At 36.4% G+C, this 15,675-nt stretch overlaps 1 long non-coding RNA gene across 3 annotated transcripts in view; it reads left to right on the top strand.

Moving 5' to 3' along the window:
* LOC143662132 (uncharacterized) overlaps positions 1–15,675 on the top strand; it is a 326,678-nt gene that overhangs the window by 187,482 nt on the left and 123,521 nt on the right. The window lies entirely within an intron of this gene.

Raw genomic sequence — 15,675 nt, 5'->3', positions numbered from 1 at the left:
ATGAAGTAATTGCTGCAGTGATTCCCTTCACTATGGGGCCATCAAATTATTGTGCCTTCTCAGAATCAGATTGTTAAATGAATAAAGTGCCTATTGCAAGGGGAAATGCCCAAATCCTATGAGCACAACCTCCTGTTACTTCTCCTAAGGATTTCTCAAGATCAATAACAAAAATGTTCCCTTGTCAGGTGTTCCTTATCAGTCACACTTGGCATTAATTCCCTTTGCAGATAATAGTGTCCTTACATAGAGACTCAAAAGTTAATAACATTCTTATCCACTCAGACTTACATTCTGAACTGGCAAAAACAGGTGATGACAATGTTATTCCTTTCCAAAGCACATCTGTACATGAGTATCTGCATCACAGCATGCTTGTTCTATGCAGTCTTGTATTTTGGCTATTTCTCCATTTCAAATGACCTTTGTGAGCTTATGAATAATGTTTTTTTGCCTGTCTGGGCAGCAGCTTACATGTGTAATGTGGTTCTTTGTTTGTATCTTTGTATGTACCATGAACTGCATTTTCTCTTCTCAGGTCTCTATAGATTTAGCTGCAGTCATCCAATTCTTTGTATTGTCTTTATGGCCCCTTGTGATGTTTGCTTCAGTTTACTTTGTGTCAGTATTTATTGAGAGTTCACTCTGAAGCACAATGTTAGGAAAATAAAAATATGTTCTCTGCTCTAAATATGCTTTTCTATTGTTCTTATTTTTTTCCCAATCACTAAGCTTGGGATGGATGGCACTTTCATTGTATACTTGACTTCTTCTGTAACATGTAAAATGTACATCCTATTGTATTTCTGACTCTTGTTATTTTAATATATATTTTTTATTTTACTATGAAATATGTCTTTATAATCCATAAAATACATTACAGATCAATATATTTAAAATTTTACACTGCCATTATCTTGGTTACTTCAATGTGCTGAGTAAGTAATCTAAAATGATGTTACATTTATGTTGAAATCTAATATATTTATAGTGTTTCCATCAACCTAAAATGACACCATCATTTTATGTATGTTAGTTAAAATTTCCAAATAAACAAAAAAAAAACAAGCAGTGTCATTACAGCTAGAGAGTAGAAGGAATTTGAAGAGGCTACTAAGAGTAGTGGCTACTATGTTTTATTTCTGTATCATTTGTTTAGGCAACAGATAAAATACAGTGCTCAGGGTGGGCTATGGACTACAACATGATGATTTAATTCCATTAATTGACAAGCCTTAGCCTTCAACATATTTAATACTTGCATGAGAATATTCATAGTTTCTTTTTTGGCATGGGCAGACTCTGGGACTTGAACCCAGGTCTCTGCAAAGGCAGGCAAGAATTCTGCCATTGAGCCACCGTTGCACTGCCCGATAGTTTGATTTTACAGATGAAGATGTGTTTATCACCTATTTTGAAAAATATTTCCTTAGAAAATGAGACCCCTAGAAGCTGAAGGAGTTGATAAATCCCTGACGCCACATTTCAAAAACCTGATGAATTGGGCTGTGGTTACTCCTTCTTTTAAAAGGTTAGTTCTTTGACGTTATTGAAACTATGTGCCTTGTGTTGCTATGTCGCTGTGTTGTACTCATCTCTAACCTGGCACAGGCACTCCTGTAGCAAGGTAAAGCAAGAGGAAACAAGTGAGAATGAATCAAATATGACTTTAAAAATCTACTGTAAGTTGTTTGGAACCCTTTGAAGGCAAAAGCACTAAAAAGTATCTGAGGAGTCATCAGTTCTTTATATATCTCACACACTATAATTTGCCAGAGATTAGTAACCAATTTAGTAAAACCAGAGACAAAGCAGTTAGCAATTTACCAAAACAAAATATTAATTCACTTATGTATTTTTATAAAAACAGTGCTTTTCCACTTCTGATATAGATGTTTTCATTATTTATTGTCTCCTGTTGCACAGTTTAACATATGATTCATAATTGAGAGACAAACCTTTATACAGTTGCATCATCTGATGGCTTTGGTGGAAGATGATGATGCAGAATGTGTAAAGTATCTGCATCATTCAATGCATATGCAGATGAAATGACTGGAAATGAGTGAATCATCAAGAGTAACTTCTGGCTTCGGTGAGAAGTCTCAGTTCCTACTTGCATTAATGTGCCTTCCTTTCAAATAGCTGTGGATTTTAATAAGACAGTAGAATCATATAATTTTAGAGCTGTAAGAGACCTCTGAGATCTTTGAGCTATATGGTTTATAACCAAGGTGAGGACAGTAACACGCAGTTTGCTTAAGAGTCTTGGTACAAGGTCACATGGAAAGGTAGCAGCCTCTCTGAACCACAATCCTTTCATGTTGTTAATTTTTAACATTCAAAGTGATGTCCTTTTTAAAAGAACTTTTACATTTTCTGCATTTTGTAAATGCTATTTAGTTCATCTGTCTCTACTACTGATAAAAATTCAAGGAAGTAGAAACAGCTTTAAGTTATGTTATTATGTTTAAAGTCCAAAGAAAACACTGAGATAACCTAAAATAGTTCTCCTTTTCATATTTCAGATATCTAAATATACTTCAGCTGGTTATGTACTTCAAAAAATTAGACATAGTCTATAATTAATGTTTAATAGTAGGGAAGAAAAATAAACCTATTTCCTTTGTAATGGAAGTTAGCTGGGAAAGCCAAAACTTCTGCAAGATGCCCCACTAAAATCTGCCCCCATCATCCTCTAAGACTAGAATTCTCCTTCTAGTTACAAGCATTCTTCTCATTGCTTCCTTGTATGCATTGATATTTATGGGATCAATATGTAATTTAGTATCAGTATGTTTAATCATAATCAGCCAGAGTTTTGTGTTTAGCTGAACCTATAAACTGCACTATAATGATTCTGAAATGTTTAATTTAAGAATCACTGCCTCTGTGCCCATGAATCAGAGGCCTGTATTTAATTATTGATAGCAATTAATACACAGAAGCAGACAAACAACATCTGGTGGTAGAAATGGTTCTATAGCTAACCCCTTTAACTATTGGTTCTAAAGCAATGCATCATTGATTGGGTTCTCCTCTAATGGGAAAATGAGTATTCTTTCTATAACCCAACTACTGGAATTTCTATAGCAATTCTTATCTGAGCTGAAGCAAAGCCACCAGAACTATAGAGTGGTCAGCTGAATTTAGTCATCATAATCAGACCCCAAAGAACTTTCTCTCATTAAGAATTTCTCACCCTGTTTAAAGCTCATGAATAATAATGAGTAATGTTAAAGTGGCTGCACCTCAAGTCAGACATTCAGAACAAGCAGAAATACTCAACATAGAATGGTAGTAAATTCCAAATATTAACTAATCAATTGCCTATTTTACTCAGAGAAAACAGGGGCACATATGTCTGTGTGTGTGTGTGTTGATATATGTTTTAGCATACAGTCTCCTTCTTTCTAATGAAGTTTAAGAGGATGTCTGAAATGAGGTAGGGATAAACATCATGGTGGCTGCTCTTAAAGGGATCTATCACCATTATCTCTCTAAGATACAAAGTACCACTATATCCCTTTTGTCTCCCCTGCACGACTGGTTAGGTCCCACATGGGAATATGTTACCAGGTCCCTGAAGCTGTCTTCTCTTTCATCCTTGAACCTCCTATTGCTTAATCCAGTCAATGTAATCTGTGATGCACAGTGGACAGAACTGATCTATATTTGATTCAATAATTTAATCACTGATTCCTCAAGGTGGCTGGGCCTGGGGCAGACAAATCTCTTGGGAACTCCCCTTCACCATTAGATGGCTACCTCTTGGACTCCTTGGAGCAGGTTCTCATGGTGCATCCCAATGTCCCCACACTGAACTGCCATGCTGGGTGAAATTGATCCTTGTTATTGCATTACACAGATTGGAGTGCAGCCCAGAAGGGATTTTGCCTCCTAGACTTCAGCAGCAGTGGCAAAGTGTTTCATAGCCCTTTATGGACAAGGGGTAAAAGAACTCCTGGAAGAATTTGTGTGCTAGGTGCTGAGAGCTCTACACCCAGATCAAGGTGTAACTTGGGGTGGAGGATGAAAATTTGGAAGGTGTTTTATGCTACAGTCTCAAATCTGGGGCTGTATCTAATTTGGATACCTTTGTCTTCACATGTCTTAGTTTTCCAGCTGTTATGACAAATACCACATGATGGGTTGGCTTAAACAACAGGAATTTATTGTGTCATGGTTTCAGAAGCAGGAAACTTGGGGCAGCATATTGGTGGGCTTCTTCCTGGGACAGCATATTGGTGGGCTGGCAATTCTTAGGTTCCTTGACTTTCCCATCACATAGCTTTGTCTTCTTCTTTTTCTTGCAGTTTCCTGCTAACTTTTGGCTTCTCCCTGTAGCTACCTCTTCCATGTACAGTTTTCTATGTTCATAAGGACTTCACTATTTTGCATTAAGATACACCCTTATTCCATTTGAGCTCAATTAAGTTAATAATAACATCTTCAAATGTCCTTAGGATTAAGAACATGTATTTTCTGGGGTACATAACTCAATTTACCATGACATATATTGGTTACTTCTGTCCATCTGGAGCTGATGTGTCCTAAGATGAAGTCTAAGCTGGGGAATCAAATCAGTGAAAGCAAAGCAACAGGAGTCAGCTACAAAATCTAATGAGGGAGTAAAAGGAAATTTCAAGTTGCATCATAGTTCTGGGCAATTCTTCCATTTACAATAGAGCCCTAATTTCATAGGAAGAGGAAGATGCAGGAGGGAGGCCCCATCCAAGTTATTGGGGATCGGCATAGGACTCTGGTCTGAAAGAAGGTCTAAGACAGCAGCAAAAGTTCCTGAGAGCTTCCAGAGAATGAGATGGAATCATGACTTAACCCTAGGTCTCTAATTAGTCAAATGGATTTAGACTTTAGTCACAAAGCCTTGGGGAATCATGCAGAAAACTCAGGCTCCATTTGCAAGGATTGATGAACATGGGAAATCTGGGTAACCATGGCAACTTTTATCAACTTTATCTGGTTTGCTTAGTAGGCTTCATTTTAAAAGCCCTAATAACCTACTTTACAAGGCCATAAGAGTGATAGAAGTGCAGCATCTCAGAAGCCAGGCATGAGTCCTGTTCAGGTGAACACATTGATTGACCTCCAAAGATGGATTGTGTCACCTAGGCTACTGTTTGCTGATGTGTAGAATTCAGAAACAGCTAGAGCCCATGCAGAGGTGATTGTCTATGAAGAAGAAGTGCAAGGAGACATGCAGCAGTGGCCAAGACATACAGAGCACTCCTAAAAGCTGTGCAGCATGGTGAATGAGTTTGGTACATGGCCTGGTGTCCACTGGGCTCCCAGGACTAATGTTGGAGAGCAGAATCCTGTACATGACTTCTGCTAGTTGCAGGAGATATTACCAGATTTGTGATTCCATAAGGAAAAGTGCATAGGTTCTCCATCCAATTCATTGATTTAGTCCAACTTCTGTGAAGAGGTTAAGGCATCATCATAGATCACTGTACTATTTATTTCATACATTGTCCGTAAACGCTATATAAATATAGCTACAGGGATTTATGAAATATTCCTTCATTCATGCATTACATAAGAGAAAAAAATGAGACCAATGACACAAATTACAGTGGGAAAATTTGCCCCTAAAAGTATTCTGACAGAGGATCTGGAAAGAAAGTATAATAGAAAAATAACAAATTGAGCCTGATCATGTGACTAGGAATAAATTTAAAACATTTTGCTCCAAACATTGCCAAAGAAAGAGATTCTTATTTTGTAAAAAGAAATCCTTCTTGGTAACCCTGCATATTTCATGGTGGAGCCCCTTCTACTGAAATATTTTTCATAAATTCCTACTGCTAAAACCATGCAGGAGTGGAGATTTGGGGAAGTTTTGTTTCAATATCCAGGAAATATCTCTGATGATTGGGTTAAGTTTCTTATTCAATTCCTGCCCCTTTCCTCCCTGTCTTTAGAAGATCCCTTTAAATTTATGATTACCTCAAGAATTTGATTAACAGAGCGATGAGGATAGTAAGAGGATGCTATATACAATTGGAAGTATAATAGTTCATATTAGCAATTTTTAATGTTAGAAATTATGATACAAAATGTAATATCTAGTGAAGAATTTCAGAACCTACTTTTGAGAACTGAGGTCAAATTGAATTTCTCAAAAAGGCCAACTTAGTATTTGTGATTCCTGACCATATTATTGTGCAAGGCCCCTGAATGTTACCAGAGGCATGTAATAGGAATGAAAAACAAATCATAGCCTGCACAAAATTGGATCTGTCTCTCATTGAATGATAACAGCAAAAATTCAGAAAGATTCCTAATCTAGATTTTTGTAAAAGAGGCTTAGTAAAGCTGTCCATATTTAATGTTTTTATGTTATAGAAGATGGTAAAGAAATACTGCATAATAAATCACTCATTTATTATGTGATTATATAAAGAATATATATATAATAATATTTATATATATAAATAATATATATATAAATGTGATTATATAAATCACAGTTAAAATTGTTTAGAGCTTATAGAAAAATATGTCAGCCTGTTAGAGAAATTGTCAAAATTTCAACCCCATAATACATTAGAACTTACAAAAACAAGAAAATCACTCTTAGAATAATTGAATCTCAATAGAAGTCATGTAGTCTGACAACTCTGTTTGCATATACATATAAGGATCCCTTTTATAGGGTTATTGACTCATGAGCCACAGCAGAGGAATCATGAGATAAATAGCATCATGATTAAGGGCTCAGGCTCTAGAGCCGAGTAGACTCAGGACCTATAACTTATCAGTAACGTGACTTTAGCAAGTCATTTGACCTCTCCAGGTCTCATAACTGCATTTATAAATGGGTATAATAATAACACTTATGTTATCTAGGAGATAATACATTTTAAACTGATCAGGACTATGCCTGGCACATGGAAACATTGTTTAATAAAATGGCCCCTGTTATTAAATGCAATATCCTTAAGACACTTCTTCCATTTCTAGGAATGGAATATCACATTAACTAGTTTTCAGTAATTTTTGGAACCTGAAATATTGGCTGTTATGTCTTCTCTGTCTTCATCCAGGTGGACAGTAAAAGGTTAGCAATGGCAAGATTGACACAAAAGCCTGTTGGCCCCTTATTGACACATCCATTTAGGTTTGTCTCTGACACATTCATAATACTCATTGAACATGGTCACTTGATATATTACAGATCCTGAGAGAAGAAGCTTCTTAATCTTCAGTACTACATGGCTTTGGAAGAGGAAATGGGTATAAATTAACCACTGTGGTAGAATCTTCAGTTTGCTCTCCTATGTGGTAACTTAATATAGTAGAAAATGCCTTCAGCTAGTATAGCAGACACAGACTGTGTGTTCTTCAAATTGTTTTCTCATCTTCCTGGGAACACACTAGATGTTATTTTCTAGCTTTCCTTCCTTTAGCCTAAACTTTGCCAATGGAATATGAGTGAAAGTGATGCATGCTACTTCCTGGATTGGGCCCTACAAACCTGGCTTGACGCACATAGACACATTGACCTTGGAAGTTTGTAGTTGAGCCTCTTCCTTGAATCATGCTTGGAGGAAATTACCCACCAATTAAAAACACCAGTTAGCATTTACATGAATGTGAAATAAATGTCTGTCTATTTTAGCTATTACTTGCTTTGGTGTTTGTTGTAATAAACAGTATTACCTTAATTAACACAGCTAAGATTCAGTAGAATTGAAATATGCTTTGGGTTTTATCATCAGATGCTGATGAGACTAAAATTCAGATGATGTGTTTAATCTTGCCATATCTCAATGTCCTCATCTGTAGAATGGCACAAATGATGTTTTTCTAACCAATCATACAGGATCACAAGAGTACCCTAAGAAGATAATGGATCTGAGAACACTTTGCAAAGCCTGATGCATGATATGAGTGCAGGGCTTTATAAAATAATTTCAGATGTCCAGGCCTCTCAAGTGACCAGTAAATTGAAGAACAGCAGATCTTGCTACTTTTATAAATGGTTGATTCCCATGTCAACTTCTTAAATGGTGATTAGTATAGAGGAAGCCTCACAATGTTCTAGAGAAACAGAATTATCACATGGTTCCAAAAGGCTCTGTCTTTCACACCTCAGTTTGAAGCTGCTCCCCTGAACATGACATTCTCAGGAGAAACACTAAATTAAAAACAAAGGTCAATCATAATCTAACTGATAGCTTCACTCAGATCTAAATCAGATTAATCTCATTCTCTCTAGTAGATACATCAATGGAAAAAAAATATTACGTGTGAAGTCATTGGAGTGATGCTAAATGGCCAAACTCTTAAAATTCTGAGCAGAACTTTCAAATTCCCTGACCCGCTTTTGCATTTATTTCTGCATAATTGCCTGAAATATAGTAGAGTTGCATATATAATTAAGTTGAAGATATGTATTTTTTTTGGCCTACAGAGCAGCAATATTGATTTAAATTTCCTGTAAGGTGTAGAAAATTTTCCATCAGAAGATTAAAATCCACACTGTTAAAAATTACTTGGTGGAGGAAGATAAGTTGTTTCCTTACAAATTAAGCTATACCTGAGACATTCTTGTAGGTGTTCCAAAAATTCCACCTTGCTCATCCCATCCCCTTCACCCACTTCCTACAGCCATACATTCAGAGTGCCCCAAACTCCCATTTTCTATAATGCCCCATTGTTTTTTAAGTATATGCTTTTTAAACATTTATTTTTACTTTAAAAAAAGATGCCATACTATATATAATTTTCCAACAATAACTTTTCACATAATATTATGTTGCAAAAGTTCAATCATATGTGACATCAGTGTAACTTATTTGTTTTGATGGTAGTTTACTATAGTAGGTAGAATAATGACCCCACAAAGATGTCCAAGTTCTAATCCCTGGAAACTGTGTTTATGTTAAGTTACATGACAAAGAGGAATAAGGATACAGATGGAATTAAAGTTGCTGTCAGCTGACCTTGAAATGGGGAGCTTTCCTTTGAATTTCTTGGCTGCTAAAACAAATACCATACACTAGTAATTTATTGGGTCATATTTTCAGAGGCTAGAAAGCTTGCTTCCTCCTGTGGTTGGTATCTTTTGGCCGATGAGTAATCTTTGACGTTCCTTGGCTTTTACATCACATTGCAGTGTACATTGTGGTGTCTTCTTCTTTTCCTCCCAGGCCCCATTGACTTCCAATTTATGGTTGTCCCTCTGTGTCCAATTTCCTTTGCTTTTAAGGTGCACCCTCATTCAATTCTGGCACATGATAACTAGTGACATCTTGAAAGGTCCAATTTACAAAGGGGTTTGTATCCACAGGACCAGGGGTTGGGACATGAATATGCCTCTGTTGGGGGAGTAATTCAGTCAAAAAGATAGTTTATGAAGATATGAGCAGTGTAACCACAGAAGTCCTATAAATAGAAGAGTGAGTTAGGAGAGTGAGAATCAATCAATCCATGTGAGAAAGACATGCTCATGTGAGAAAGGGGCAACAAGCCAAGAAATTCAGGCAACCTCCTAGAAATTGGAAAAGGCCACAAAACAGAGTCTCCCTTAGAATCTCCAAAGAGAAAGATAACCCTGCAGAAACACTGATTTTAGCCCAGAAAATCTCCCATCTTGGGCTTCATACCTCTAGAATTGTAAGATAATAAATTTGTCTTCTGTCACTAAGTTTGTTGTAATTTATTATATCAATATCAGAATGCTAGAACATACATTATTTCATTGGGTGAATGTAAGTTTATTTTCCTTCTCTCCTGTCAATGGATGCTTGTGTTATTTCCATATTCTTGTATTATAAACAGTGCTTCTGAAAAAAAAGTTCTTGTACACATTTCCTATTACACATATGCAATTTTTTTCTTAGTTACTTACCAACATGAGAAATTGCTGGATCAGAGGGTAAAAGAATGGTCAGATATAACAGAAACTATTCTGTTACTATTAGCAAAATAATTTTGAAAATTTACATTCTTAACCAAAAGTATATAATAAATTAGTGGTCTACATTTGCTTGGCATTGTTAAACGTTTTTGCCCCAATTGAGCAGGTTTAAAATGCTATCTCATTGCAGTCCTGATTTGCGGTTTCCTGTTAGGAGCATGATCATCATCTCTCAGCTTCTTTAGAAATGTTTGTTTATTGTTTTTTGCCCATTTTAAAATTAGGTTATTGCTGCTTTTATTTTTATTTGTTGGAGTCTTTATGCATTCTTTTTTGAAAAATGTTTTTATTAGAGAAGTTCTGGGTTAACAGAATAATCAGGCATAAAATGCAGGATTCTCATATACCATTCCACCACCAAACTTATATTGGTGTGGAAAATTTGTTAAAATTGATGTTAACACTTTTTTTGTAATTCTACTCTTTTTTAACAGTTGTTACATTTGTTACAATTGATGAAAGATTATTAAAGTAGTATTATAAATATTGTCCATAGTTTACATGGGGGTAGTTTTTCACCATATTTGCGACCTATTTTTTTCATGCATGTCTTTATTTTATTATCATCTACCCATACCTTGGATAAAGGTAGTGTCAGTCACACGGTTTTAACAATCACATGGTCACATGATGTGCTGGTTTGAAAGGATGTATGCCCCCCTAGAAAAGCCATGTTTTAATCAAAATCCCATTTCATAAAGGTAGAGTAATCCCTATTCAATACTGTATGTTTGAAACTGTAATCAGATCATCTCCCTGTATGATATGATTTAGTCAAAGTGGTTGTTAAACTGGATTAGGTAAAGACATGTCTCCACCCATTTGGGTGGGTCTTGATTGGTTTATTGGAGTCCTATAAAAGAGGAAACATTTTGGAGAATGGGAGATTCAAATGGGAGCAGAGAATGCTACAGCACCATGAAGCAAAGAATTCACGAGCCAGTGACCTTTGGAGATGAAGAAGGAAAATGCCTCCCAGGGAGCTTCATGGAACCAGAAGCCAGGAGAGAAAGCTAGCAGATGACGCTGTGTTCGCCATGTGCCCTTCCAGCTGAAAGAAGCCCTGACTATGTTCGCCGTGTGCCTTCTCACTTGAGAGAGCAATCCTGAAGTTCATCAGCCTTCTTGAACCAAGGTATGTTTCCCTGGATGGATGCCATAGATTGGACATCTCTATAGACTTGTTTTAATTGGAACATTTTCTTGGCCTTAGAACTGCAAACTAGCAACTCATTAAATTCCCCCTTATAAAAGCCATTCCATTTCTGGTATATTGCATTCCGGCAGCTAGCAAACTAGAACCCATGATAAAAGCTATAAAATTATATAATCATTATCAAACATCAAGGCCAGTGGATTACAGTTCAAAATTTCAGGTATTTCCTTCTGGATATTCAGATACAGTAGAAACTAAAAAAAAAATTTCTATAAAATGAGTCAGTAGTCATAATCATTTGTTAAACCCTAATTTCTCAGTTATACCTCCTCCCTCTCATTTGATCATTTCCTCAATCTTCAGGAATATCTGGGCAATAACCATTTTAGCTTCCTCTATGCTTTAAGGTGGTGTTGACCTTAAAGCATAGAGGAATGAAACTTGTTGTTATCCTTGGAGAGACTGGTACCTCTGGGTTTCAGAGCTTATCTGACATAGGAACAATCTAGAGGCCTTAAGTTTATGAAAAAAATAAACTTACTAAGTAAAACATTTCTAGTCTTAGATAGAGCTGAAGGTATTCTTTAGGTTTCAGGAATATTATTGGTTAGGGCTTGGCATACTGTTGCAATTCGAAATATCTGACTGAAGCTTGCATAAGAATAACCTGCAGAATGATGTCTTGACTGTATTTGAAATATTGCAGCCACTGAAACTTTAATTTGTTTCATTTATTTTTCCAAATTTTGGTCAAGAAACCATTCTCAATCCCACAGTGCCAGGACCAGGCTCGTATCTGGAAATCATGTCCCACATTGCCAGGGAAACTTACACTGTTTATGCAGTTTAATTCGATGATTTTTTTTTTATTCTGTTACCATATATACATCCTAGTATCTCCCCTTTTAGCTTCATTCAGATATGTATTTCAGTGCTATTAATTACATTTACAATGCTTTGCCGCCATCACCACCATTCATTATGGAAGGATTTCCATCATTCCAAATAGAAATTTTGTTCATTTTGTGCTTTCTGAGTTTATTTTATATTGCTAAGCTTCACACTGAGAAATCATTCAAGTCTCTAGCTGAGATATAATTGTTTGATTAAATAAACAAATTCTAGATTGTGATCTGATTTCATCTTAACTCTTCAAAAATATATTTGCAATTTAAAAGTGGGCCCAAATTAACTTCCCATTTATAGAATATGTGGGTGAGTATATTTCAGCAAATAGGTACTTTCTAATTCATTGACTAATCCCTGAATCATCAAAGTTCTCCCCAAGAAGTATAGCCATAATATGAGAAATTTGGTACCAACATCCTGAAGTCTGCTGAATGAAGGGCCCGATTCATAGCCTAGAACAGTGCCTGACTCATACACAGCAAATGTTCAATAAATACTTGCTTTATGACTCAGGAAATGGACACCATGTGAGCATATCACAATTTTGAGCTCTCCACTTCTTTAATTAATAAGAGTAGAATATCCCCAGATGAAAATAGAAACTTTTATGTCCAATTTACTTACTATTCTCAAAGCTTTATGGATGGGTCAGAGAATAACATCCAGCTTATTCTGGAATTCTGCAAATCATGATGCTTTCAAGAAAGTAAGGAGGTGCAGAATGGCCACTTTACATGATTTCACTGAAAATACTCCACTATGGACCTTTAATCACCATGCCCTACAGTATGCTTACAAGTTGTGCCAGTGGGAAACTGTCATGTACCCCAGAAAAGCATGCCCTTTAATCTTTATGATCGTCATTCAATATTGCTAGAGGGGGTTTTTTATTGTTTCCATGGAGATGTGACCCATCCAGTTGTGGGTGGTGACTTTTGATTAGATGGTTTCCATGGAGATGTGTCTCCATCCATTCAAGGTGGGATTGCTAACTGGAGCCGTTTAAGAAGGAATCATTTTGGAAAGTGCTGACAGAGTCTACACATCGAGACATCTTTGGAGATGCAGAAAAAAAATACCCCTGGAGAAGCCTTATGAAATGAGGAGAGAAGGCTGGCAGACATCATATGCCTTCTCAGCTGAGAGAGGTGTCCAGAAGCCAGAGACCCCAGTAGGCGCCAGTCACATGCCTTCCCAGCTGACAGAAGTGTTCCAGATGGTATCAGCCTTTCTTGAGTGATGGTAATCTCTTGTTGGTGCCTTAATTTGGACATTTTCATGGCCTTAGAACTGTAAACTTGCAACTTAATGAATTCCCTTTTTAAAAGCTGTTCCATTTCTGATATATTGCATTCCAGCAGCCTTAACAAATTAAAATACAAGTGTACAAATAAAGGCTAGATGACAATTTTACGTGTCCAAAAGAACAACATTTTAATAAATTCCAACAGAAGGAACAAAGTTTGGTTAAGGTGCTTTCCAGACTTAATTATTTATTTACAGAAATTCTCTAGAGAAAAATAAAATAGCAAAGAAAAAGCATGATTTTTTTTCAACAGTGGGGGAAAGACAAATGAGGAAAGGACGGGGAAAAGATTAAGTGCAATAAGACCTCTTTTGTAGAAAAAGGAATATTCAGATACCTCTAGAGCAGACACTATGGTGGAATTAATGTGTAAGAATTTTATTACGAAAACAACAGTAAGAGAAAATGGGGTGAGAGCCAGAAAAAACAGGCAGAGCTGTCAGATCGAGATGCAAGTCTGTCTCTGAGTGAAGAAAACAGATTGGGTAGAACCGTCCTAAGGCACTGAACAATCTAAGGAATATTCAACAAGGTCTTTGAGGAACCTACAAGGCAAAGCCAGCCAATAAAAGGAGCACATGTTCCCCAAGAATGAATCTGTCTTAGTATCCCTGTTGCACTTAGTTGTTGGCTGAGTGTAACACGTAGGAAGCATAGCCTCAGCCCTTTTTCAGTATGGAGTATAACATGGTCAGAATAGAATTTTGGAAAATGACATAAGCAGTGCTCTTTAGGGGGCTTTTATCTATAAGAATTTGTGAATAAAGAGAGTCCTATGATTAAGTTTTTGCATATAATATATGCCAACCAAAGGATTTTTATAAAACTTAAATACTTATATGAGGTTAATTACTGACTTCTGTTAAATTGACATCTCTTGCCTTCTTTAAGTCTGAAATCCGGTTACTGAATCAAGTTCCCCCAGTATTTATAACATCAGTTTACACTAGCATTCAGCCAATATGTTTTGTACAAGATCAGAGACTAAGTATTTAAAGTTTTGCAGGCCGGTGGTATCTGTCACCAAACTATTCAACTCCACCATATAGTGTGGAAGCAGCCATAGATAAAATGTAAAAAGGGGACATGGCTGTATTCCAGTCAAACTTTGTTTACAAAAGCAAGTGGCAGTAGAACATCTAGTGTGGTGCCCAGGACCATGAGGAAACTTTCCCCAGAGATGTGTAGATGGGAAATTCTGAGGACCACAAACACAGGCTCAAGGAAAAAGGCATGTGCCAAAAGGATCAGGAAGGGATGAGGTACTTGCTTTAGGGTGTTCTCGGTAGAAACAGGAAAAAGCATGCATATTCAAGTAGTAATACAAAGCAAGAATTGCAGCAACATAATGTAGGTAGTAGTAGGGAATGGGAAAATCACTACAATTTTAAATGTTGTTTGCTGTGGTAAATTCACTTTGTTAGTGATAGAAATGAAATCTAGGGTAGTAGTCTCAAGCAGAAGTAGTTTTAATAGTAAATGTGATTAAATGCAAACAGAAATACTCACCATGCCTTTAGAAAGGTAAAGTTGTAACCTAGGGCTGAAACTGGGTTTCAAGATGAAAATTTATTAAAAAGTAGTGATTTATTGATTCAATCTGTTCAGTGAATACTGGTCCATTTCAGGAACATATGAGCCAATGTTACTGATTGGAATTGTCTTTTTCTGTGGAATCTTTTCTAAACAACAGTGGGGATCGTTTACACACACTAAACCCGACAGCAGTACTCCCTTTATTTTTTTGGAAGAATCAAAAGGAAAATACAGGGCGGCCATGGAGGCTCAGCAGGCAGAGTTCTTGCCTGCCATGCTGGAGACCCGGGTTCGATTTCTGGTGCCTGCCCATGCGAAAAAAAGGAAAATGCAATTTGGTTGCTTTAGAGGTAAAATCAGACTAGGTGGAGTTATTTGTTGACATTCACTGATGGTAGAGAGCTGAAAAAATTGGTAATTATGATAAAAATTACTTGTGATATTTAAACACTATAATTATAATAGAGTAAAAACTGTTTCTTTTGTAGAATTCCACTGAAACTTACCTCTGAATAGTGTATTAATTGCTTAAATAAAACTTAAATAACAGACTTTCCATCCCTAAGATTGCAGCAAAAATCACAGGACAGCAGGGAGAGTAGGAACTGCAGGAGTGGGACAGGGAGAGAATACTGTGAAAGAGGATCACAGAGTGGGGAGGTGGCAAATGCTTAGAAAGATAATGATGAAATACATTCTAAACTACTTGGCTATAGTTGTACATTTGAATCATGCTATTATATGCAAAGATTTGTACTTAAATGAGTTTAATCTTAAATGGAGAAAATTATTCTAATTGAGCTATTTAGAAAACACCTT

Source organism: Tamandua tetradactyla, chromosome 18 (genome assembly GCF_023851605.1).
Source record: "Tamandua tetradactyla isolate mTamTet1 chromosome 18, mTamTet1.pri, whole genome shotgun sequence".
Lineage (NCBI taxonomy): Eukaryota > Metazoa > Chordata > Mammalia > Pilosa > Myrmecophagidae > Tamandua > Tamandua tetradactyla.
This window is presented reverse-complemented; position numbering and strand designations above follow the sequence as displayed.